This window comes from Myxine glutinosa, chromosome 12, assembly GCF_964187855.1.
Source record: "Myxine glutinosa chromosome 12, kmMyxGlut1.1, whole genome shotgun sequence".
In the NCBI taxonomy this organism is placed as follows: Eukaryota; Metazoa; Chordata; class Myxini; order Myxiniformes; family Myxinidae; genus Myxine; species Myxine glutinosa.
Window position 1 is genome coordinate 22,219,994 of NC_136272.1, and position 27,938 is coordinate 22,247,931.

The window sequence follows — 27,938 nt, forward strand, 5'->3', positions numbered from 1 at the left end:
AGCGGTGAGATGCGAAACGCTCCAAGCCAAAGAGGAGAGGTACTCGGCAAGGAAACCAGCTTTGGAGAGACGCACTGAAAGGAGGGAGACGGCTCCACCACAAGAAGAGGAGCAGGTGTGCCGAACCAGCGCGTGACGTCTACCGCAGCGGATACGCGACGGAGGGTTTTCCCGCCGAAACCGCGAGGAATTGAGAGCTGCTGCCTCCGACTTTGCCTCCCTCTCAAGCAATCCACCTCAAGCCCTACCTGCCTGCAATATCCCCTGTGTAAGTGTGAACGTCCTGTCCTGCTCGTTGTCTTGGGGTTAAGTAAAAATGAATAGTGTAAGTTAACGATTCGCTGTGTTACTGCTTCTTCCATCCATTGCTTGTGTGTGTATAATAAATCTGTTCTTCCTCCGTATTCTTCTTCTTCTTTTTCATTCTCTTTCGGTCGCTTTAGAGGTTTCCCGATTGAATATCTGTGGGGCGATCTGGTCAACGTCGGGTGGAATCGGGTTCTAATCGGGGAGTAACTGTTCGGACGCGGTTAAATACACCACCACTCGGTCAATATAACATCTAACACCGCGTCTGTAACAATATATATATATATATATATATATATATATATATATGTGTGTGTGTGTGTGTGTGTGTGTGTTTCATCATCTTGAGTGATGGCGACAGGCTCAATGTGAATTCTGAGATATGAATTTGTGAGATCAATGTGAACTTAAAGCTCATGTGTTTATAACTTCTGATTTGTGAGAAAATTACTGCTTAAAACCTCCTGTAAGGTACATCGTGGTAAAAAATGTGATCCAATAAAGTTTCGTCATGATTAATCTTGGGAGCTCAGAAGAGTAGGGAAAATTGCATTATTTAATGCAGAGTAGGGAAAAATCGCATTGCACCAAACTCCTAATTTGAAAACTAAAGCATCGACAAAAATGATGTATGCAGCAATTCATCGGCATGAAGATCTGGCGTTAATATGAGTGAGGAAAGCGAAAAGAAAATTGAGTGCTTTATAGCCGGCGTAGCCGGTGTTGTGAATGAATGCATACGTATTATGTTGAAAAGCCAGATTTTGCTGGATCCCTTGAGAATTTCGAAGCTTTGACGCACCAAATCGCTCAATGGAGGCCGCCATCTTGCGGATGCGGAAGTATGCATAACAAATTGAAAAAGTTCAATAGGAGTTTGTTTCGCCCGTCTTTTTTTGATTCACAATCTTATGCACCTCTAATTTGTAATTAAAATACTTTAAGACCAACCTCGTTCCCCGGGCCCGCACGGGCCCTGGTTATCTTCAACGAAAATCGTCACCAATTACCGGAACCAATGAGATTCGAGCATTTGAAAAAATATTTCAAAAAAGCTTTTTACCACATTTCGGACGCTGAAAACGGCGTCAAATATCCTAAAATTGACGAAGAATTATTTTTTAGAAATCTCGCGGCCGTAGGGGATAGTTTTTCACGGCCGGAAATATCCGAAATTGAGATGGAATTCACCGAATTAATCAAGAAGGAAATTTTATAAATTTGAATCTCATCCAGAATGCAAATGGTGTCATTTTGAACTAGGTACGGTACCTACTACACCTACCTACTACCAACTACCTAACCTACTGATGCCACAGTGATGGGTAAAATAGTGGCAAGAGGCTTTGGCTTCGCCGGCTCATTGCGGCTTTGCAGTCGGGTACTCGTAGTGCAGAAACTATTGTGGCCTGTTCCAAGTAAAGGCAATGTTAAGCAGGCTGAAACAAAATGGTGGCTTAAGACTCCTGTGAGGTGACTGAGGGCTGACCAAGATGGCGTGCCGCCATTTAGGTACGGCTTAATTTTTTTATGATGAGCACCCCCTAAATTATTTTCAAAAGGGGTTTAAATTTACCCAAATATCCAATTTTCATTCACACACTCCATTTGAGTTCCCTTAGTATGCATGCAAAGTTTTAGGCAGCTACGTTTCATGGTTTTGGAGTTAAGGAGGAGAAACTGACACAACTCTCTTTTATAATTATTATAGACCAGCAAATCCAACCCATCGCTTCACTGACGGGATAATTAAGTACGCACTGTAAGTCAGAACGCATGGTACATCAGAACACATGATGCTTCAGAACGCACGGTAAGTCAGAACTCACTTTGTCCGAAAGCACGGTAAGTCAGAACGCTCGGTATGTCAGAAAGCACGGTAAGTCAGAACGCACGGTAAGTCAGAACGAACGGTCCGTCAGTACATCAGACGGTACATCACAAAGCACGATACATCAGAACGCACGGTAAGTCAGAACACACATGAAAGTCAGAAGACACAGTACATCACAAAGCAGGGTACATCAGAACGCACGGTAAGTCAGAACACACAGTAAGTCCGAAGACACAGTACATCACAAGGCACGGTACATCAGAACGCATGGTAAGTCAGAACACACAGTAAGTCCGAAGACACAGTACATCACAAGGCACGGTACAGCAGAACGCACGGTAAGTCAGAACACACAGTAAGTCACACACAGTAAATCAGAACGCACGTAAGTCAGAACACACTAAGTCCGAAGACACAGTACATCACAAGGCACGGTACATCAGAATGCACGGTAAGTCAGAACACACAGTCAGTCAGAAGACACAGTACATCACAAGGCACGGTACATCAGAACGCACGCTAAGTCAGAAAGCATGGTGAGGTGTTGAGTTAATTTTTCAATAGCGCATTAAATCTGTGTTTCCCAATCAGTCGTTACCGGATTTTGTCGCAGGTTGTGACCGCAGTGCGGTCATTCTTGTTGGACAGAATGAGTCATAAGTCCCAGGACAAGCTTTTAGCTTCTTATACAATATTTTTTTTGTATACTGAATCGAGGCTCGTGAAAGAGCTAACATTTATTTCACAAACAAATCAACCAGACAAACAAAATATACAAAAAGAGGGAGCGGAAGACAAGATGGGGAGAGAAGGGGAAGCACACAACCACAACATTTGAGAGCAGGGAGAAGTGTGGGAGGGAGAGGGCTTGGGGGCAGGAGGCGTGGGAAGGGGGGGGGGAGAGGTATAAAACACAAGGGGACCGAAATTTGGTTATTTATACCATGTATTTATACTGTTCTCTTTTTTTCAGATAATACAAATAATACATTAAACCAAGATGGCATACACCAGACCATTTACAGTGGAAGAGAGGCTGGTGGCAGTGGTGTGGTACCACCAGGAGAAACACAAACAAGACGATGAAACAGGTGCAAAAAGACTTCGAGGAGCATGTTGGAAAACCAGCACCGTCAAAAACAAATCTTCGTCTTTGGGGAAAAAAGGAATTTCATACTGGAAGTTTACTTCGGTCAGTCAGATTTGGGAATTCAACATTTTGGGAAAACTGTGGGAAAATTGTGATTTGGGAATTCAAAACATTAAAACATCCGTTCTCAAATATCCGAAAACATCATTGCGGAAACGTTCTGCAGAGTTGGGTGTTTCGTATTTATCGTTACGTCGCACAATGAAAGACTTTCACATGAAATCATATAAACCAACTGTCGTTTATGAATCGTCAGATGCAGATCGCGCCACACGTGGAGAAAAGTTATCTTGTGCATTGACAACTGCGGACGTCATACGGATGTTTAAGGAGGTATCGCATTTGTTTTATTACTGTAATATGCTATTACTCCTGAGCCTTATGGCTCACCCTGGTAGATGGTGTAAACAAATTGGAACTTGAAACCAGGCTTTCACAACATTGAGTTCCAATGTCACAAAAAGGACATTCCTTGTAAACCTGATCACGCCTTTGGAGCGTTCGCCCCCTATTGGTGTATTTGGGTGATCAAGACCATTTTGGACCTTTCACTATTACAACTGGAGCCTGGTGTGGGCTTAGCGGTTAGGGTGCAGGCTTGGGATCCGACAGATCTTGGGTTCGAATCCCGGCTATCGCTGAATTAACACCAGGGGGGTTGACTCAGCCTGTCATTCTTCCGAGGTCGGCAAATTGAGTACCAGTTCACTGGTAATTCGCTGCGTGTCGCAAGAGGCGACTAACAGGGCTGGCGACCAACAGGGCTGGCGGCAGGAAGGGCATCCGGCCATAAAACATTGCTTCAAAAAAGGGCACCAAGGTGCCCGAAAAAGGCCAACCCCTGCTCTGTGGGGGAAAAATGGCCTCCAAAGGTGGTTCTTCTTCTTCTTCTTCACTATTGCAACTGGATTTTGAAAAATCCTGTATTTGAAGCATTCGTTGGAGAAGTTAAGGAAAAACCAAAAAACTGCGGTGTGAGGTTGCCTTTTAACCCCTCATTGGCAAACGATGAGGTGGTTATTGTGGGTAAATATTTAACGCCGATTAAACAAAGATCGCCGCCGGAACCTCCCAGGATGCTCCTCAAACATCTCCGCAAACATCCCGACTTGTGTAGACCGGGGAGAGCGGCCCGCTATCGACGTCCGTTGGATTAAAAGGCGATTATTGTTCACGGACACGTTTGGGAGCCGAGCCCGGTATTTGCACGCGGACCCCGTTTACGACTGTGGAACATATGGGAGAGCGTTTTGGAGAATCTTGTATTCCGGAAAAGCAAACACGGGCAGGAGATCGAGAGCGGCCGTGCCCGGCGTGGAAGGTCCACAGGAGCAGGTTGAGCAAACAGGCGGCGTCTGGCGATGTTTGGCTTCCTTCCGCCTATAAAAAGCGAATCAGGGAGGCCTTCAGTGGTACCTCCCGTCGTTTCTGCATGGACCACAGAACACACACGTGGTTCTACCGACTCTGACCAACTGGACGGAAAGAGGTACGTGAATCGTTGACCGCTGTCATGAGGGCACTTTGTGGGAGGAGTGCACCGGTGAGCATTTTCCACCCCATTATATCTACGCTGCAGAAGTATCGTTCTGAAGGAATAGACACCCATAGCATCTTAAAATATTGCATCTTAGTTGGGAATAGATGCATATGCTACTGAAGTTTATATATATTTTAAACTATAGGATGCATCAGATCAAACCTATTCAATGTTTTTGGGTGTGTAGGTAGTTGTGTGGAGAGAGTCCTTAAAGATTTTCCTCCTTTCAACCGGTCCTGTTTTGTAAAAACTGTGGATGTCATGTGTGGTCATCCCCAAAATTTACTATAACCCCAAAATCAAATATCATCAAAGCACCCAAAGATACGTGGTACCCCTAATACTACTACTGAACTGCTGTACTAATCTGCAAACCCAGGCAAGGGGTGGAGCGACCCTGTTGGGAGGTGGGGGATGGTGACCCTTTTATGCTTCGTCCCCTTGACACAGGAGGAACATGAGGTTAAGACAGGAATTTGGAATTTGTTCCAGGGTGCTAGCGATACCTCGCCTACTCTTTGCTAAGGATACCGTGGGATCTCTAACGTCCACCAACGAATGCTGGCAGACGGGATGCCCGGTTCAACGTCCATCCGAGGGACGGCACACACACTGATGAATCACCCTGCCTGTGAAACACTGGGATGGCAGATATAGCTGGGCAGGGATTTCAACCAAATTTGAACCCTATGTGCTCTGGGATGCACAAGTTCTTCCAGGAATGAAGTTCAGGCTGACTACACACCTAAACTCTGTTATTCCTCGCTTCTCCTATTGATGCATCTTCCTTAAAGAGGAGGTTCTTTCCCATTCTTATGTCGAGAGCTTCCAGCATCCGACCATGTCATGCCCCATCCTGGCATTGTGATCTTTATTACCCCCATTAACCTTTCCTAACCCAACCCTTTTACTTGCTGGATTCAGTATTTCCTCCCCCTCCTTATCTTTCTGTCTTCCTTTCCTATTTGTTTATTCCTTTGCTAGTTGTACCTAATTGTTGCCCCGCTACCCTACTGTCAATTCCATGAGCCTTGCTCTTGTCGAGAAAAATACATTTTAAAAACAGGATAATTTTTAAAAGGACAATCAGCAAATTCAAAGTTTTGCCAAAACATGAAAAAAAGCTCATTTCAGCCACAGTGAGATGGGTCTTTATCAGGAACTACCCAGTAATTGTACGTATCCACTGCGATAGGAGAACATGATGAAATTGGATTACTTTTTTGTTAAAATAAGGAATCAGTTCTTATATTTCTTGGCTAAATTGTCAAAAGGAATACACATTGTGAGAACGATACAAATTTTAGTCTTTCCAGCATTAAAAACCTCAATATGCTACGTCATAAATACAGGATTGATGTCTATAAACTTTGCAGCATGTACTTATTACGTACGCATGTGCTGGTGTGTAGAGGTGGGGGGAGTTATTGAAAAAACTTAAACTAAATGAAAAACGAATATGACAAAGGATAACAAGAGGGAGAAATGCTTTGCAAGACTGAATGTTCCCCTACCGAATGTTCTTAATTGTTCCAAGCAAAAAGGGCACAACTCCATGAAAAATTGGTGAAATGCCCCGAAACTCGAACTTGTTCTGTATCTTATCATAATAAAGCCATGTACCAAGTTTCATTTGAATATGTTAAAGGGTAAGGGAAAAAGTGCAGAAAACCACAGGTGTGACGGACGGACAGACAGACAGAGAGCAAACCTATAGTCCCCTCCGGGTAGGGGACTAACAAGAGGGAGAATTACTTTGCAATACATGTCCCCCACCGATCTCAATATTTTGCAGAGTAAAGCCATAACAAATTTTAAAAAATTGATTCAACACCCTGAAACTCGAACTTGTTCTGTAATTTCTCATAATGAAGCCATGTAGCAAGTTTCAGTTCAATAGGTTAAAGGGTAAGGGGAAAAAAAGTCTGAACAACTGACCCATGTATAATATGTGATATTTTCTAAGTCCAAAAAGGGCATAACTCCATGAAAAATTGGCAAAACGTTCCAAAAGTTAAACTTTTTTCTGTGAAAAACTTAAACTTGTTCTGTAATTTATCATAATAAAGCCATGTACCAAGTTTCAGTAAAGGGTATGGAAAAGAAATTCTAGAAAACCACAGGTGGGACGGACAGACAGACAGACAGACGGACAGCAAAACTGAGTCGGTGACTGATAAGGAATGATTCATATCAGTAAAAGATGTTATGGAAGAGAAAGCAAAGGAAGTTTGAGTGGTGGTATGTGTTAGGGGGAGAGAAGGGAAGAGGCATTTATGGAGCCAATGGTAAAAATGGGCAGATCAGAAATAAAAAATGGCACCATGTTTGTGTAGGTAATAAGCAGGTGGTTCAGTATCACACAGCATATTCTTGCATTACTATAAATGTACTAACAAAGTGGTGCTTATGTGCCTGATGCGTGATTGTGCCGAAGGCTGTGATTCAAGCATGGCGGCGGCTGGCAGTGCGAGTAACTGCAGTTTCTCCGTCGGAGAAATCTTATCCCATGGAGCGGTCTATGAGAGAGACTCAGCAGGACCCCCAACTGAGAATCCACCGTCTGGGTTACACTGCACCTCACACCGATGGCAGAAAAGGCAGCAGCAGAGTACGGAAGTCATTGCATCCTCAGTATACACACAGTAGAGTTCACATGATATATACATACGTACATCGAAAACATGTATCGCTTTTTATAGGGTCTGTTTTAAGGAGCATATTAGAAATTAATTAAGAATTAATTAATTACTTAAGAAGGAAATTGATTTTAAAATATATTTGGGTCATTCATTCGCGCAACATGTAAGTACGGTATGTCTCATACAAATACATGTGATTACATGAAATAAATTCGTACTGATGCATCATGTATATTTTCATTTTTCAAATCTAAAAATCCCATAAAAGAAGAGCAAGGCTCCGGGAAATCATTTCCATTCGGTCTGTTAAGCGACAACTTCATAAATCTCAGAGGTAATGGTGATAACATGCTGTGGTTAAACAAGTACATTCTCATGATGTGGAATATCAAGGATGATCAAAAGAAATTGGATATTGGATGCGCCTAAGCTCAGTTTTCAGTGTCATAGCAAAGGGGTTGAATACTTCTTGACGCTAGACATTTCAGCGCTTTCCATTTTAAATTATTTTGTAAAAAATTCTAAATATAAAATTGCATTTTGACATTATGGGGTATTTTGTGTATATCGAGGACAAAAAATATCTCAATTCAATCCGTTTTAAATTCAGGCTGCAACACAACAAAATGTGAAAAAGTCAAGGGGTGTGAATACTTTCTGAAGGCACTGTGTATGCTTGCACACTGCAATAACTACTCGGGTGCATCCTACATGCAGACATAATAAATATCAGCTTTATATATTTGACAACGTGGTTTGTGAAAGAGCTTTATATTCAAGAAGCACGATGTCATAATGATATGCAAGCCAAAAGATAAACTAAAAATAATACATATTCGTAATTAACTCAATCAAACAATGACCAAAAATGGCAAGTCATGCGATCCAAAATGCAATACTAGAAAGCATCTGAAAATGCAAAGCCCATCCACATCCGTTTGTATTTGTCGTCTTCTCCTTCTTCTTTTTCCTGTAATAAATAACGAAAGCTCAAAATAACGAAAACAGCTAAACAAAAAATACCAAATGAAAATTGATGATTGTATGCAGCCTTGAGCTTTCAGCTTCAGATCTAAAAAAAAATCAGCTTCTAGCTTTTAAATGCTGAACCAACTCGGTAACCCAATATGCAAATTCTTTAAATTTCAGGTCAATCACATGAAAATTTACAATTTTATGTGATGCTGACCGTTGACTTTTTGACCAAATTATTAATTTGCCTTCTCCGTATTCTCATAAAGTTTTGTTGAAAATTTGATGATAAAACTCAAATGGTAAATTTAAATTTCAGGTCAATTTCAGGTCCTCAATGCCAAACAGGAAATCAGAGCCGTCTCCCTTGACATATCACGTGCCTTCGAAACGGTCTGGCACCCCGCTCTGCTCACCAAACTCTCCTCCTATGGTATCCATGGAAATCTCCACGCATGGCTGGCGGACTTCCTCTCTGGTCGTAGTCAACGTGTGGCCCTGAATGGGTTTCTCTCATCTCCCCTTCCTGTTCTGGCTGGAGTTCCCCAAGGCAGTGTTCTGGGCCCTGTGCTTTTTCTGGTCTTTATCAATGATCTCTCCGACTCTCTGGAAAATCCTCTCTATCTCTTTGCTGATGACTCCACTATCTGCCGCTCCATTCCTCATCCCTCAGATCGGCAGTCTGCAGCCTCCTCACTCTCTGCAGACCTGGACAAAATCACAGACTGGTCAAACAAGTGGAACATGTCTTTCAATCCTGACAAATCTCACACTCTTACTATGTCTCTCCGAAAAGGCCGACTGGAAAACCCTCCCATCTACTTTCTCAACAATTCTCTCCAGGAAGTTCTGTCGCTCAAGCTTTTGGGTCTCACTATCTGCCATGATCTTTCTTGGGAACACCACATTTTCAAGCTGGCCTCCAAAGCCAGTCGCTGACTGGGCATCCTCCGTCGCGCGAAGTCCTTCCTAGGCACACCTGAGCTCCTTCACCACATACTCGTACAAGGCTTTCATCCGCAGCTCAATGGAATACTGTTCCCCCCTCTGGGCTGGTGCTCCTGCCTCACACCTATCTCGGCTTCACGCTGTTGAAGCCAAAGCATTCAGAATCATTGGAATCTCCCGCGATGAAGCTAACTCCGAGGGCCTTTCACTCACTCACCGCAGGCAGGTTGGTGGTCTTTCTGTCTTCAACCGACTCCTCTCCAGCCTTGCACCCCCAGCTCTCTCTGTGCTCTGTCCCCCAAATATTCCTACAGGTCGCACAAGATCTACCAGCAACCCTCTTATGGTTAAACTGCCAAAATCTCGACTCTGCTCACCTTCACTCTTTCATTCCTCTTTTCTCCCTCCTCTGGAACAAACTCCCCCACTTCCTTCAATCCCACTCCTCCCTCCAGGTCTTTAAAACAGCTGTTCACCACCATCTCTTATCTTCCCCCATCCAAAACCTTGATCTTTCCTCCCCCCGCTAATTCACCCCAGATACACTTTTTCGAAATTCCAACTTCTTTCCTGCAAGTCCTTGCAGTGTCCATATGTTTTATACCTCTCCCACCTCCCCCCCAAGCCCTCTCCCTCCCACAGTTCTCTCGATGTCCCTGCTCTCAAATGTTGTGTTTGTGTCCTTCCCCCTCTCTCCCCATCTTGTCTACCGCTCCCCTTATTTTGTGTTTTATGTGTCGGTTTGACTTTTTGTGTGATTAACGTTAGCTCTTTCACGAGCCTCGATCTTATATACAAAAAAAAAAAAGAAGTTATATTTTGAACACAAATCAGAAGACACACCTGCTGTTTTACCTTATTTTGTCTCTGAATTCGTTCAGATCACACATGCGCAGAGAGAAGTGAGATCATGTTTTCACTCTGTTTACCTGTCTGGCAATGCGTTAGATAAGGTTATGCGTTAGCAATGTCATGCGTTAGATAAGGTGATGTAAAAGACGTTGCATCAACGGTAGTAAACTCCGGAATTAATTTATTTATACGACTTTTACAATCTTTATTTTTATTTAAATTGAGTTATATACTTGAACAATGTAGAACACAAATCACCTTCTTAATACATCCAAGAACCTCCAGTTTTGCATTACTTGGACATGTTAAATAAGGTGGTGTATACGGGTGATGTATAAGACAGCTTCAATAGCATTACACCTTCGGAGTTTTTTTTAAACTATATTTACAATGAATTTTTTAATTAAAATTAAAATTTGTATATATTTGAACACTTTGCGGGTTATCGTGTTCGATGAACTCTGTAGTTTATGTAGTTATTGGAGCGGGGGTGTAAATTGAGAAAATGAAGACAACAATGAATGACAGAAAGCAAAGGAATGTGTAAAAGATAGGGATGGAAGGTTTGGTGTCAGAACAGTAATAGCAGGGAAAGGAAGGTGTGAATATGGAGTAAATGGATGGGAAAGGTAGAGTCAACAATTCCACTTGTTGTTTTCTATGCAGCCTGTGGCTGGGGATCCTGTGCTGGGGATGCAGTGCCCCTGTTACCAGTAAGCCGGTACTCATTTGGCCGACCTCGGAAGGATAACAGCCTGAGTCAAACCTTCTGGTGTCAATTTAACGGCAGGACAGGGGGTTTGAACTGCAGATCCTAAGATCTTAAACCAGCCACCTTAAATGTAAAACCAACACCAGGCTTCCCACCAGGAATCTGTTGTTGGTCGTTTTTACCACCAGCATATTTGATCTTGTTTGATGTTGGCAGAACCTATATTATTAGAAAAACAGCCAAACATGTACCATCCCTCTTTATCTTAAATCTACAAAAATTGTGATTTGGGTGTTTTTTTGTTTTGTTTTTTTTCTAAGTTTGAGAGCTACATGAAGGGGTCATGACCTCAAGCGTTACCTGAGACCCCAGTATACAGGTCATGACTTTGGGATCGTGAAGGTTTGTACTGAGGGTGTGAGCAGACGTGTGTGATCATTATGATATCGATAAAACTAAACATTGTCAGAGAATGTGGGCATGATAGATAGTGACAAGATACAGAACATGCTGTCTCCTCCAGAGAAAAAATAAATATATTTATACTTTGCAGTTTACACTATAAATTGCTGAATTTAGATACATCTCGTTGGCCTATTCTGGTGTTCTCATCTCAACTGTTGGCTCATGACATGAAGAACCCAGGTTCAAATCCATATATGTTTCTCTCTTATCTAGTAATGTCCTTGACATTCATGTAAAAATACACTGATGCTGTTTTATTTACATTTTTAGCTCACCTCGACTTTAGTCCAGTGAGCTTATGCGATCGAGCATCGTCCGTAGGTAAGTCAGCCAACCAGTGAGTCCTTAAACACTTCAGTCTTTATCGCTTTAACCGAACACACGATTTTCATTAAACTTGGCCACAAACTTCATATCTGATGCCTAACGAAGGTGTATTGACCGCATCAAAATCTGCGCTCATTAACGGGTTCAAATCAGGCCTAAAACGCAAGAGAAATGCCAGCCTTAACCTACAGCGGGCATTGCATCAGCAGCATAGCCATGCCCTCACCCAAAGACATGTAAAAACATGACCTGTAACCTGTAAAAACATAACCATGTAAAACATGACCAGTAACCATGTAAAACATGACCTGTAACCATGTAAAACATGACCTGTAACCATGTAAAACATGACAAGTAACCATGTAAAACATGACCAGTAACCATGTAAAACATGACCAGTAACCATGTAGAAACATGACCTGTAACCATGTAAAACATGACCTGTAACCATGTAAAACATGACCAGTAACCATGTAAAAACATGACCTATAACCATGTAAAACATGACCTGTAACCATGTAAAACATGACCTGTAACCTGTAAAAACATAACCATGTAAAACATGACCAGTAACCATGTAAAACATGACCTGTAACCATGTAAAACATGACCTGTAACCATGTAAAACATGACAAGTAACCATGTAAAACATGACCAGTAACCATGTAAAACATGACCAGTAACCATGTAGAAACATGACCTGTAACCATGTAAAACATGACCTGTAACCATGTAAAACATGACCAGTAACCATGTAAAAACATGACCTATAACCATGTAAAACATGACCTGTAACCATGTAAAACATGACCAGTAACCATGTAGAAACATGACCTATAACCATGTAAAACATGACCTGTAACCATGTAAAACATGACCTGTAACCATGTAAAACATGGCCAGTAACCATATAAAAATATGACCTGTAACCATGTAAAACATGACCAGTAACCATGTAAAAACATGACCTATAACCATGTAAAACATGACCTGTAACCATGTAAAACATGACCAGTAACCATGTAGAAACATGACCTATAACCATGTAAAACATGACCTGTAACCATGTAAAACATGACCAGTATCCATGTAAAAACATGACCTATAACCATGTAAAACATGACCTGTAACCATGTAAAACATGACCAGTAACCATGTAAAACATGACCTGTAACCATGTGAAACATGACCTGTAACCATGTAAAACATGACCTGTAACCATGTAAAACATGACCAGTAACCATGTAAAACATGACCTGTAACCATGTAAAACATGACCAGTAACCATGTAAAAACATGACCTATAACCATGTAAAACATGACCAGTAACCATGTAAAAACATGACCTATAACCATGTAAAACATGACCAGTAACCATGTAAAACATGACCTGTAACCATGTAAAAAATGACCTGTAACCTGTAAAAACATAACCATGTAAAACATGACCAGTAACCATGTAAAACATGACCTGTAACCATGTAAAACATGACCAGTAACCATGTAAAAACATGACCTATAACCATGTGAAACATGACCTGTAACCATGTAAAACATGACCTGTAACCATGTAAAACATGACCAGTAACCATGTAAAACATGACCTGTAACCATGTGAAACATGACCAGTAACCATGTAAAACATGACCAGTAACCATGTAAAACATGACCTGTAACCATGTAAAACATGACCAGTAACCATATAAAAATATGACCTATAACCATGTAAAACATGACCTGTAACCATGTAAAACATGACCAGTAACCATATAAAAATATGACCTATAACCATGTAAAACATGACCTATAACCATGTAAAACATGACCAGTAACCATGTAAAACATGACCAGTAACCATGTAAAAACATGACCTATAACCATGTAAAACATGACCAGTAACCATGTAAAACATGACCAGTAACCATGTAAAACATGACCAGTAACCATGTAAAACATGACCTGTAACCATGTAAAACATGACCAGTAACCATATAAAAATATGACCTGTAACCATGTAAAACATGACCAGTAACCATGTAAAAACATGACCTATAACCATGTAAAACATGACCTGTAACCATGTAAAACATGACCAGTAACCATGTAGAAACATGACCTATAACCATGTAAAACATGACCTGTAACCATGTAAAACATGACCAGTATCCATGTAAAAACATGACCTATAACCATGTAAAACATGACCTGTAACCATGTAAAACATGACCAGTAACCATGTAAAACATGACCTGTAACCATGTAAAACATGACCAGTAACCATGTAAAAACATGACCTATAACCATGTGAAACATGACCTGTAACCATGTAAAACATGACCTGTAACCATGTAAAACATGACCAGTAACCATGTAAAACATGACCTGTAACCATGTGAAACATGACCTGTAACCATGTAAAACATGACCAGTAACCATGTAAAACATGACTTGTAACCATGTAAAACATGACCAGTAACCATGTAAAAACATGACCTATAACCATGTAAAACATGACCTGTAACCATGTAAAACATGACCAGTAACCATGTAAAACACGACCTGTAACCATGTGAAACATGACCTGTAACCATGTAAAACATGACCAGTAACCATGTAAAACATGACCTGTAACCATGTAAAACATGACCAGTAACCATATAAAAATATGACCTGTAACCATGTAAAACATGACCAGTAACCATGTAAAAACATGACCTATAACCATGTAAAACATGACCTGTAACCATGTAAAACATGACCAGTAACCATGTAAAACATGACCTATAACCATGTAAAACATGACCTGTAACCATGTAAAACATGACCAGTAACCATGTAGAAACATGACCTATAACCATGTAAAACATGACCTGTAACCATGTAAAACATGACCAGTATCCATGTAAAAACATGACCTATAACCATGTAAAACATGACCTGTAACCATGTAAAACATGACCAATAACCATGTAAAACATGACCTGTAACCATGTGAAACATGACCTGTAACCATGTAAAACATGACCAGTAACCATGTAAAACATGACCTGTAACCATGTAAAACATGACCAGTAACCATGTAAAAACATGACCTATACCCATGTAAAACATGACCAGTAACCATGTAAAACATGACCTGTAACCATGTAAAAAATGACCTGTAACCTGTAAAAACATAACCATGTAAAACATGACCATGATACCCAAGCTAATCTGTCCGTGTGCGCTGATATTGATTTGTTGCGTTGGTTTATGGTGAATGCGGATCGCAAAAAGTCTGTTTTATAAAGTAATTTTGTTTGTTTTGTCACGTTCATGTGGAGTGTGGTGCCATCTAGTTTATATTACGTATTGTTGCCCAACAAACACAGAACATTCGGTTTAAGTTTGCCGTGGACCAGTGAACTGGTGAACACCTGGGCAGTGGGTCAACCTGCAACCAACTACCTGTAGAACAGACTTGGAGTGTACGTAAGGATACGGTAGATCCAGGCTTGAGTATGGCTAGCAGTGCGAGTGCCAACCTTGGCTACCAAGAGACGCTCCCCCCGGACGTTCTTGTTCGTTACAAAGAGAAGATTTCTGTCATTGGGTGTGACCCTTATGGTCTATCAAATGATCAATTTGAGAAGAATGTGAGCAAGTGGCCTCAGGTGACCCACATCGACGTGATCAACTACCTGTTGTTCAGCAAATCGGCCTATACCAAAGATGAGTTGAAGAAGTATAAATCCCTCGAGGCATACAGGTTGTACCAAGATGGATGGGTGCGACAAATCCTACACAAAGAACTGAATGACGTCCACTTGATTCGATCCAAGGTATTAATATATTAAACAAACATGTATTTTTTAAAGCTGCTTGTGTTAATGTTATGGACCTGATTGATTAAGTGCCCTCCATTTGTTCAAATGTATGTATTGTATTCAATATCATTAATGATTATAGTAATTGTATGGTTATACAATGAAACATGTTCTTACTTACTGTTAACAAAATGCTCGGAGCAGACAGGTGTGCGATCCCACTGTGATTCTGTTTGGATGTCACTGCGATTGATGGCAACCTTCCACAAACGCCGCCTCTCTTCACTTAAATTTCTTGTTTCCTCACCCTGATTCAGTAGAAGTTTGGGCGTTTTGTAAAACTTGACTCCTGGCCTAACGCCTGGCCTGTTTGAACAACGAAATACGCCGCAAATTGGCATGACTGGTCGTGAACAAAAAGTATTTAATGTGAATCCGCTGACGACGTTGTTCGAGAGGGTATCAAAATGGCCGAGGTGTCCCAGGGTGCCCTGCGCGCGTGCTCCGATGACGTCACAAGAAAACAAGCATATTGTATGCATATGCATAGGTATTCATTATTAACTGTGTGCTAAGTTTGAAAAACATCGGTCAATACATGTCCGAGAAATAGTTGAGGACGTGTTCAACATTGGCGTTTTTTTACAACTAAAATGGCCACTAGTCGGCCATCTTTGATCGCATCGCGAAACAATACGGTGTGCATATGTATACCGTCATGTGTTGTCTTTGTGCCAAGTATGAACAAAATCGGTCAATACGGACGGACGAGACCCAATACAAAACAAACTGTTCATCCTGGTGGAGGTGTGCGCTCTACTCAGTGCCGTTCTAGTTTCACCCCTGTCTGTTTGTTACTTGTGAAAATCGTAGATTTTCAAGCATATTGGTTGGTCTTGTGCGTTATTACTTGGCAATTTTTTTTTGTGACAAGTATGTTGATCACTCCGGTTTGTGTGTGTTTGTGTTTGTGTATGTGTTTGTGTGTGTCGAAATTGCCGTGAACAAACTCACTCTTGAGTTTGTTTGAGTTTGTTGGCAAATTTTTTTTTTTTTTTACAACTATGTTGGTCACTCCAGTTTGTGCGTGTGTTTGTTTGTGTTTGTTGGCCAAAAAATTTTTTGGACAAGTATGTAGATCACTCCGGTTTGTGTGTTTGTTTGTGCGTGTTTGTGTATGTGTTTGTGTGTGTTTGTTCGTGCGTGTGTTTGTGTATGTGTTTGTTTGTGCGTGTGTTTGTTTGTGTGTTTGTTTGTGTTTGTTGGCAAAAAATTTTTTTTTTACAAGTTTGTTGATCACTCCAGTTTGTGTTTGTTTGTGCGTGTGTTTGTGTATGTGTTTGTTTGTGCGTGTGTTTATGTATGTGTTTTTGTGTGTGTGTGTGTGTTTGTTTGTGTTTGTTGGCAAAAAAAAAAAATTGACAAGTATGTTGATCACTCCGGTTTTTTTTTTTGTGTGTTTGTGTATGTGTTTGTGTGTGTCGAAATTGCCGTGAACAAACTCACTCGTTTGTTTGTGTTTGTTGGCCAAAAAAAAAAATTGACAAGTATGTTGATCACTCCAGTTTGTGCGTGTGTTTGTGTATGTGTTTGTGTGTGTGTGTTTGTTTGTGTTTGTTGGCCAAAAAAAAAATTTTGGACAAGTATGTTGATCACTCCGGTGTGTGTGTGTTTGTGCGTGTGTTTGTGTATGTGTTTGTATGTGTGTTTGTTTGTGTTTGTTGGCCAAAAAAAAATTTTGACAAGTATGTTGATCACTCCGGTTTGTGTTTGTTTATGCATGTGTTTGTGTATGTGTTTGTTTGTGCATGTGTTTGTGTATGTGTTTGTGTGTGTGTTTGTTTGTGTTTGTTGGCAAAAAATATTTTTTTGACAAGTATGTTGATCACTCCGGTTTGTGTGTTTGTTTGTGTGTGTGTTTTTGTCTGTCCGCTCATATACTTGCCTACAGGTCACAATTTCAACCCGATCTTCACGAAACTTCACCAAATGGTAGAGTTTGTGGTCCGACAAAATCCTATATATTTTTGATGTCAAAAGGTCAACATAGGCCAAAGGTCAAACATTTTTTTCGAATTTCTAAAATCTTCAATTTTCATCCGATTGACTTGAAATTTGAAGAGGAATTACATATCCGCTAACTGAATTCAACCACAAACTATGTTTTTTCCAATTTTGCTTTCCTAAAACACTCCCTGGATCTCACTGATGAACCTCTGAAAGTTTGACGAAAATCCGTTCATCCAAAATGGCGACACACACACACACACACACACACACACACACACACACACACACACACACACACACACACACACACACACACACACACGGCTCTCTTATAGTATAGATATATAATGGATTCCATTACATTTCTATAGGATTCCTATAGAATCATTTGGCGAGGGATAGAACCCATTTATGGCTATCTAACTCAAACTTTCGCACTCATCTTCCTCGACTCACTCTCCCTTATCTTCTCCTCTTACATAATATATACATAAAATGCACCACAATCTACACCTCGTTCCTCTAACCCTTGTATTGTCACATCATCGCCCCAGTTTGCTCTGACGGCTCGAGCTGGAACTACCTGTCCTCAAACGATGCCTTTCCATCCGTGGCAGCGACCATGACAACAACAACAAAGGTTGCTGCGATAGTCCGGTCTAAAGACGACGACAGGCGAAATATCTGCAAGGTGAGCAGCAACAACAGCAGCAGGAGGAGTTACAGCAAAAAACGAAAGCGCCGCGTGCTCTTCTCCAAATTCCAAACGAGGGAGCTCGAGAGACGCTTCGATCAGCAGCGATACCTGTCCGCGCTCGAACGGGACAACTTGGCGACGCTGCTGCACCTGACGCCAACACAGGTGAAGATCTGGTTCCAGAACCAGCGCTACAAGGTGAAACGCGCGTGGCTCGCTAAGGAATCCCCTGTGGCAGGTGCTTCGTGGTTCCTCGCTGGTCAAGCGCTTGGGCCGTCCATGCCCACCTCAACGCTCAACGACGGCCAGGAGTGGCCCATCGCGGAGAGGTGTGGCAATATGGATTTCATGCACGAGGCGGCGGTCGCCTCCCACGGGCATCTGATGCCCACGGCGTATACTGGACAATCAGGAGGCTGGAGACCACATTTTGTGTACACACAAAAATGAACGTGATGTGCGCTCTCGCTTCCTCAAGTTTAATATACTTATTACATACCAAAATTGTTGAAAAGTAAATGCCCTCACTCGTTGATAATTCAGCGTTACATTTGATTGAAAACCAGAATGTCTGTTAATTAAAAATGAATGGTATTTGCTTTTTGTTCGCCCCAAAACAAGCTTTTGTTTGTCATTTTCATCATTGGATTTTTGTTCGCTCCAAAACAAGCTTTTGTTTGTCATTTTCATCATTGGATTTTTGTTCGCTCCAAAACAAGCTTTTGTTTGTCATTTTCATTGTTGGATTTTTGTTCACTCCAAAACAAGCTTTTGTTTGTCATTTTCATCATTGGATTTTTGTTCGCCCCAAAACAAGCTTTTGTTTGTCATTTTCATCATTGGATTTTTGTTTGCCCCAAAACAAGCTTTTGTTTGTCATTTTCATCATTGGATTTTTGTTCGCCCCAAAACAAGCTTTTGTTTGTCATTTTCATCATTGGATTTTTGTTCGCTCCAAAACAAGCTTTTGTTTGTCATTTTCATCATTGAATTTTTGTTCGCCCCAAAACAAGCTTTTGTTTGTCATTTTCATCATTGGATTTTTGTTTGCTCCAAAACAAGCTTTTGTTTGTCATTTTCATCATTGGATTTTTGTTCGCCCCAAAACAAGCTTTTGTTTGTCATTTTCATCATTGGATTTTTGTTCGCTCCAAAACAAGCTTTTGTTTGTCATTTTCATCATTGGATTTTTGTTCGCCCCAAAACAAGCTTTTGTTTGTCATTTTCATCATTGGATTTTTGTTCGCTCCAAAACAAGCTTTTGTTTGTCATTTTCATCGTTGGATTTTTGTTCGCTCCAAAACAAGCTTTTGTTTGTCATTTTCATCATTGGATTTTTGTTCGCCCCAAAACAAGCTTTTGTTTGTCATTTTCATCATTGGATTTTTGTTTGCCCCAAAACAAGCTTTTGTTTGTCATTTTCATCATTGGATTTTTGTTCGCCCCAAAACAAGCTTTTGTTTGTCATTTTCATCATTGGATTTTTGTTCGCTCCTAAACAAGCTTTTGTTTGTCATTTTCATCATTGGATTTTTGTGCGCTCCAAAACAAGCTTTTGTTTGTCATTTTCATCGTTGGATTTTTGTTCGCTCCAAAACAAGCTTTTGTTTGTCATTTTCATCGTTGGATTTTGTTCGCTCCAAAACAAGCTTTTGTTTGTCATTTTCATCGTTGGATTTTTTGTTCGCACCAAAACAAGCTTTTGTTTGTCATTTTCATCGTTGGATTTTTGTTCGCCCCAAAAACAAGGCTTTTGTTTGTCATTTTCATCGTTGGATTTTTGTTCGCCCCAAAACAATCTTTTGTTTGTCATTTTCATCATTTGATTTTTGTTTGCCCCAAAACAAGCTTTTGTTTGTCATTTTCATCGTTGGATTTTTGTTCGCCCCAAAACAAGCTTTTGTTTGTCATTTTCATCATTTGATTTTTGTTTGCCCCAAAACAAGCTTTTGTTTGTCATTTTCATCGTTGGATTTTTGTTCGCACCAAAACAAGCTTTTGTTTGTCATTTTCATCGTTGGATTTTTGTTCGCCCCAAAACAATCTTTTGTTTGTCATTTTCATCATTTGATTTTTGTTCGCCCCAAAACAAGCTTTTGTTTGTCATTTTCATCATTGGATTTTTGTTTGCCCCAAAACAAGCTTTTATTTGTCATTTTCATCATTGGATTTTTGTTCGCTCCAAAACAAGCTTTTGTTTGTCATTTTCATCGTTGGATTTTTGTTCGCTCCAAAACAAGCTTTTGTTTGTCATTTTCATCTTTGGATTTTTGTTCGCCCCAAAACAAGCTTTTGTTTGTCATTTTCATCATTGGATTTTTGTTTGCTCCAAAACAAGCTTTTGTTTGTCATTTTCATCATTGGATTTTTGTTCGCTCCAAAACAAGCTTTTGTTTGTCATTTTCATCATTGGATTTTTGTTCGCCCCAAAACAAGCTTTTGTTTGTCATTTTCATCGTTGGATTTTTGTTCGCTCCAAAAACAAGCTTTTGTTTGTCATTTTCATCATTTGATTTTTGTTTGCCCCCAAAACAAGCTTTTGTTTGTCATTTTCATCATTGGATTTTTGTTTGCCCCAAAACAAGCTTTTGTTTGTCATTTTCATCGTTGGATTTTTGTTTAACCCAAAACAAGCTTTTGTTTGTCATTTTCATCGTTTGGATTTTTGTTCGCTCCATAACAAGCTTTTGTTGGTCATTTTCATCATTGGATTTTTGTTCGCCCCAAAACAAGCTTTTGTTTGTCATTTTCATCGTTGGATTTTTGTTCGCTCCAAAACAAGCTTTTGTTGGTCATTTTCATCATTGGATTTTTGTTTGCCCCAAAACAAGCTTTTGTTTGTCATTTTCATTGTTGGATTTTTGTTCGCTCCAAAACAAGCTTTTGTTTGTCATTTTCATCATTGGATTTTTGTTTGCTCCAAAACAAGCTTTTGTTTGTCATTTTCATCATTGGATTTTTTTCATGATATAAACCATCACTTGCATTTTTACAAACCACTCGTGTAGTTATTTGTTTTGCTGATAGGTACTCATCTCGTAATAATTATCGTTGAAAATTCGCATCAGAGAGATGGAACCGTTATTTTTTCAGATGGTGTATACGTTTGGAAGCGCTGTTAGCGTCAGTTAAAATATTGCGTAAATTAGTACGAGGGGGTGATGTATATGGTCCTAGCTAGACCAAGCTAGGGGGAGCGACTGAAGAAGATAGGACTTTGTACTTTACAAAGAGGTGATGATGAGAGGATCTGATGAGGATTTTAAAGATAATTAACAAGATTCAGTGGTGTAATGGTTTGAGTGTCTCCTCTGAGTCTGGGAGGTTGATGGTTCAATCCCCGTCTACGTCATACCAAACACTTAAAAATGGTACGAGCTGCAGGATTTTTTTTTTCTTTGCATACAATATCGAGGCTCGTGTAACAGCTCACACATTAAACACAAAAAACATAAACGGACACATAAAACAGGTATTAAAGGGAGGGAGCGGGAGACAAGATGGGGAGAGAAAGGGAAGCACACAAGCACAACAACAGTAGCGAACAGGGACATCGGTAGATCTGTGGAAGGGGAGAGGGGCTGGGGAGGAGGGGGGGAGGGCTGGGGAGGAGGGGGGGAGGGCTGGGGAGGAGGGGGGGAGGGCTGGGGAGGAGGGGGGAGGGCTGGGGGAGAGGGGAGGGAGGGGGGGAGAGGGGAGGGAGGGGGGGGGGGGGAGAGGGGATGGAGGGGGGGGGGAAGGGGGTACATGGTATAAAACAAATTGACACTGCTAGATATTTCAGGAAAGAAGGCGGACATTGAAAGAGGCAGATTTGGTGTGTATCAACGGGGGTAGAAAAGATCAAGGTTTTGGATGGGGGAAGATAAGAGATGGTGAGAACAGCTGTTTTAAAGACCTGGAGGGAGGAGTGGGATTAAAGAGAGTGAGGGAGTTTGTTCCAGAGGTGGGAAAAAGAGGAATGAAAGAGTGAAGGTGAGCAGAGAGTCTCGATTTTGGCATTTTCACCAGAAGAGGGTTGTTGGCAGATCTTGTGCGTCCTGAAGGAATATTTGGGGAACAGAGCAAAGATAGACACTGCTGCACCTGACGCCAACACAGGTGAAGATCTGGTTCCAGAACCAGCGCTACAAGATAAAACGCGCGTCCCTCGCCAAGGTATCCCCTGCGGAAGGTGCTTCGTGGTTCCTCGCTGGTCAAGCGCTTGGGCCGTCCATACCCACCTCAACGCTCAACGACAGCCAGGTGTGGCCCATTGCAGAGAGGTGTGGCAATATGGACTTCATGCACGAGGCGGCGGTCGCCTCCCACGGGCATCTGATGCCCACGGCGTATGGTGTAATGATGGAGCAGGGCGAGCGAGGCCGGAGAGGAGTCGGTACATGACAGAAAGACCACCTACCCGCCTGCGGTGAGTGAGTGAAAGGCCCTCACAATCAGCTTCATCGCGGGAGATTCCAATGATTCTGAAAGCTTTGGTTTCAACAGCGTGAAGCCGAGCTAGGTGTGACGCAGGAGCACCAGCCCAGAGGGGGAGAGCAGTAATCCATCAAGCTGTGGAGCAGTAATCCATCAATCCATCAAGCAATACTTTTACAAGCCACTGTATAGGGAAAAGATTGACAGATGCATTTTAACATAAGGCAATCTAAGGTGCTGGGGATGGTACAGATCATAAAATTGAGGATTTCATGATACAAGGGGTTCCATGATACAAGGGGAAATCTTGATGTTCTCCCTGGAAAGGTGGAGGCAGCAGAGATTGTGGATGCTTTTCAACTGGAATCAGTTACCTATCATCAGTGGGGATAGATGGATATATTAGCAAGATTGGGTAGACTTGAAGGGCCTACTGGTCTCCTTCTGCATTGAAGTTCCTTCTGAAATTCCTTGTGGAACCCATGGCTCATGATGATGGGGACTTAAGTTGAAATCTTATAAGACCATACTTGTATTGTCTACTACAATGTATGGGCAAGGACTATTAGGCCAAAATTAGCATTATTAACCCCAATTATATACTGTATTTTAAAATTGTATTAACACCTCAGGGGAAGGAATGGAACAGCCAAGAGGTGTCCCCTCCAATGAAAAGGCAAAGAAAAATGGGGAAATGTAGGATGGGGTTGCCACAGATGATTGGCTCACGGTAAAATAAAAGAGGGGTGAGGGGCTTCCAGGAAACATTGCAGTTCCCGATGGCACAAACTAGTGGTCTCGATAGGGCCACCCTGAATCCCAGGTGGTTCTACTCACAAACTGGCAAAGAAGGGACCCGATATCAAGTGTCAGGTTATGAGGGAGCATAAGAACGTGGGAATACGTGTGGCCGTTAAAGAAGAAGAGGAAGAAGAAAAAGAGGAGATTGGAAAAGCAGAAAAATCCTTATTCTATTAGTTGCTGATAACTTTCAAACTGGGAAAATATGTCGATTTATTGCATTTTATTGTGAGATTGTCTCCTAAAGCCTTGGGCATTTCTGGGTGAGCGTCAGGAGGTCATGTTGCCAAAGGTTGTATCATGATTCATGACATTCGCTGAACTCTATAAATGGTTCTCTAATAAAACATTATAGTTCAAAACAAAACTCGAATAAAACATTTCGCCAAATCATGTCAACACACAAACGCAGGTCAAAAGTCAAAATGCCACTCACTGAAAACAGTCACGAAGTGGGAATCGAGTTGAACGTCAAACCAGGCCTGTGATGTTGAAACATTTCGCTTCATTTTCAGGGTTGGTTCAAAAACACCATTCAGGGGAATGATTCAAACAAAACAAATGGAGGCCAAAAGGGAAAATAAACCTCGTCATTTGCAAGAGTTATCATGGAGAGAAGCAAAATGTCGTGCTGTTCCTCAAGGTGGCACCACAGCCTTGGTAGAAGCAATGTCTCAAACCACATTTATTAATCAAACCACAATTACTAGCAAAGGTACCCGGCATTGCCGGCAAACGCAGAGTCGCATCGTGATGGGAATATTATGAGAGAGGGGGGGGGGGGGGGGAGAGAGAGAGAGAGAGAGAGGGAGGAGTGCGGGAGGGAGAGAGAGGAGGGGAAGCAGAGGGGAGGGGAGGTAGCGTGGAGGGGGAGGTGGAGTAGAGGGGGGGGAGAGGAGGGGAGGGAGGAGGGGGTGCAGGTGGATGAGGGGATGGGGAGGAGGGGAACGGGGGAGGAAAAAAGCAGGAGGGGAAGGGAGGAAGAGAGGGAAAGGGAGAGGTGTGGGCAGGGATAGGGGAGGGGATAGGGGGAGTGATGAGTGAAGGGGAAGGTGTAGGGGAGTAGGGGGGAGGTGGTGATGGGGAGTAGGGGAAAGGAGGGGGGGAGGGGAGAGGAAAGGGAAGGGGGGCAGAGGGAATGGGGAGGGATGAGTGAAGGAGGAGGGGAAGGGGAGTAGGGGAAAGGAGAGGGGAGAGTAGGGGAGGGGGGGAGTTGGGGAGTAGGGGGAAGGAGGGGGTGGGGCAGAGGGGAAGAGGGAGTAGGGGGAAGGAGGAGAGGAGGTAGGGGGAGAAGGGTTAGGGGAGAGGGGAGAGAGGAGGGGAGAGTAGGGGGTAGGGGAAAGGGGATGGGGAGTAGGGGGACTGGAGGGAGGGGGGAGTAGGAGGCAAGGCCTATATGTAGAGCACGAGGGACATTTAAGCATTGCACCATGTAAAATCGCTCGACGTGGTAGATCAATCAAAAGTGAATGGATTTTTACCCAATTTGTTTTCACCGGGTCTTTTTCTATCTTAGTGACTACCAGAAATGAAAACAGAAACACAATCAGAGTTAAAAATAAGGGTGTGAGGCCTTTTAAAGCAAAAACCACGTTTTCACCAAAGGAAATCCATGACAAAGTTATAAAATGAAATTTCTAAGCCATGTTTCTACAATTCTTATCATATTAAAATACACAATTTGGTGTCTGTCTGTCTGATGATTTTTTTGACCGCGATACATTCCGTCTTGACTTATCCAATCTCAACCAAATTTGACAGGACGACTGAAGGTCACACAATGATGGTTGTAGCGTATTCATTCCCCCCCCCCCCGACCCCCCCCCCTCACACACACACACACACACAAAGGTGGTTTTCTCCCCATGACTCCCCCGAGCGGGTTCTCCCCACCATTGCCGTGAATGGGGTTGCATGTTGATATGTATACCAATGTTAAGTTAGCTTTATCGTAGCGTTTTTTCCAAGGCCGCTTCGAATAAGGGAGGGGGAGGGGGGGAGGGGAAAAGGGAGGGGGAGGGGGAAAAGGGAGAGGGAGGGGGGAAAAGGGAGGGGGAGGGGAGAAGGGGTAGGGTGGAGGGGGGAGGAGGGGGAGGACGGAGGGGGAAGGGAGGGGGAGGACGGACGGGGGGAGGGGGAAGGGGGAGGGGGGAGGGCCAGTCAACAATGACGTTGCAGTTCTCATGGTCGGAGAGCAGCACAACAATCGCGACATCGTCCTGTATCTTCGCAAGAGCACGAAGCGGATTTTGGAGACTCACCGATCCTGTGACCATAATCCTCTGAACAAGCACCCATAATCCCTCGCTAATTAACATACCCCACCCTTCATGATGGGGAAGAAGACACGCTCTTCCACGACATACGGTCTACGCAAATTTCCTACTTATTACATGGGGTTTCTTCTTCTCCACGATAGTCAGAGAACACTACTTATAGAATTATACCTGGACTAAGGTATTGCCGACCCCCCACAAACGTAACAATATCCCACCTCCCCAAGGTGTTTTTTTCCTCCTTGAACAAACATCGAGTCAACGTTTATAAATAGCTTATCATGGCATTTCCGTGGGAGCAACGACCTCTACCAGCGGTAAAAAATATTATAAACCACAAATACGTATGATTAGCTTTTCTAACAGCCGCTAATGCTGTTTATAAAAAATAAATAAAAAACACCTTTAGAGGCCATTTTTCCCCGCAAAGCGGGGGTTGGCCTTTTTCAGGCACCGTGGTTGTTGTTTTTTTTTTGTTGTTGTTGGTCCCCTTTTTGAAGTAATGTTTTACGGTCGGATGCCCTTCCTGCCGCCAACCCTGTTTGTTGCCTTTTTACAACAAACAGGGAATTACCAGTGAGCTGGTACTCAATTAGCCGACCTCGGAAGGGATGACAGGCTGAGTCAACCCCCCTGGTCGTTAATTCAGCGATCGACCGGGATTCGAACCCAGGATCCTAGGTATACCTAAGCTGGCACCCTAGCCATTAAGCCAACACCAGGGATTTATAACGCTAAATAAAGAAATTTGGAGGAATCCCATCTGTGAGGTAAGTTTTACTTACAGAACTGAGCTAAGATCTACTGTACTCTATATACACCACATGTGTTGAGTTAATAACATGGCCCTTCCTGCCGCTAAAACGGCATTTTTCGTAGCAAACTTTTGAAACTCGCTCCTGCTGTTTAACACGAAACTGAATGGGAGGAAGACCGGGTTATGCTCATCTAACAAGCAGCTAGCTAGTGCTTGCTAAGCCAGCCGTTCCTCAACGGTTTTGAATGGAGTGCTTGCTCGAATGCTTAAACCACTTGGCGATCTCTCCACAAGAAACTTGGTAAATGAACACACACCCAATGTTCTTGAGACCCGACCATAGATCGACTGTAATCTATATACCCCAAAAAGGAATGATGCTCCTGCCCCTCCCGTAGTGAGCGGGTATACTAGTATAATCAAATAATTTATAACTTCAAGCATGTGATGATATACAAAACTGTAAACAAAAAAATTCAATTTGACGCCTCAATGAACATAAAACGGCGCGGCCTAACACCAACAGTAGGCAAGGCCTACAACATGCACCATGTAAGATCAATCAACGCCGTAAATTAATCAAAACTGAACCGATTGTCACAGAATTTGTTTTCCCCAAGTCTTAGTCTACTTTAGTGAAGGCCAGAAATGAAAACATAAATTGAATCTGAGTTAAAATGAAGGTGTGAGGCCGTTCAAAGCAGAAACTACATTTTCACCTAAAGAAATTCTCGTCATAAAACGCGATTTCTACCAAAAAAAAAAAGTGATGTAAACAGTGTAGGTATGAAACAGTAGGTATGAAGATCAGACATTCGATGATATGAGTGAGGAAAGTAAAAAAAAAAAAAAATGTTGACCACTGAATCGTGTAGAAACGGTTGTGACCTGTTCCAAGGCAAGGCGTTTTGAGCAGGCCGAAAAAGCTGAAGAACCCTGCAAGGGATAGCGGGCTGACCAAGGATAAAGCCTGTTTTTCTTTTAATTAAACACACCGGTTAATGACCTTCAAAAGGGGTGTTTAAACACACGCAGACACCCAGTTTTCATTCGTTCGATAAGTATCCATGCAAAGTTGCCGCTATGCTTCATGGTTTTGGAGTTATGGAGGACACACATATACACATTACACATACACACACACACACACACACACACACACACACACACACACACACAATCTCCCTCTCATATATATTTCATTATATTGTTGCGGATCTTGGGCCCGTCGACGTACAGAGGGGGGTTAAACCCTTTTCCCCCTCGGACCTTCGAGTCCACGAGGCCGCTACCCACTTTACACTCGTGGGGCGGATTGCGGAGCAATTCCAGCCGCCACCCCTGTAGCGAGTGTGCGGAAGGGTATCTGGTCGAATCCCCAAGTACTTTCTATACACACGCCGCCACGAGAACGGGGACTG